A 577-nucleotide genomic window follows, 5' to 3' on the forward strand; every position below is an offset into this window, starting at 1 on the left:
ATGGAGATTAGTGAGTAATCACTTTTTGAATTCATGGGTTAGGGAGATTAGGCTAGATCTAGGATGTTATAGTGTAGATTCTTCTTATTCCTTGCTAGTATAGTATTCATAATGCATCTTCGGAGCTGGCCTCTCAAAAGTTGATCTTTAGGCATTTCCCACCCACAAGGTGTTTGATGAAATGCCTGAGACAACTCTCCTAAGCTTTTAACATACTTTACCAAAGACATTTGTTGTTAAAGGTGTTAAGATAGCCAATAGACTTGTTAGTAATGATTGCTTTCATATTATTCAATCAAAGACATTTGATGTTTGAAATATGTTAGTAAATGAACATTCATCTAAACATTAGAGTTTGTTTAAGATTGTGTCTAAACTTAAGGTTGATAGTTTTATTGATCATTTGCCATCCTTAGTTCGAAACTTGATCACCCAAGGTCTAATTCCTATATCCATGAGTTCTCTTTTATCATAACCAAAGAAAATCACTTCTTTTATTGTTTTATTGTTCTGTTATTGCATTCTATTATTAGTAGTAATTTAAAACCATTCAAATTATCGGTTGCACTTAGATTAA

Source organism: Brassica oleracea, chromosome C7 (genome assembly GCF_000695525.1).
Source record: "Brassica oleracea var. oleracea cultivar TO1000 chromosome C7, BOL, whole genome shotgun sequence".
Classification (NCBI taxonomy): Eukaryota; Viridiplantae; Streptophyta; class Magnoliopsida; order Brassicales; family Brassicaceae; genus Brassica; species Brassica oleracea.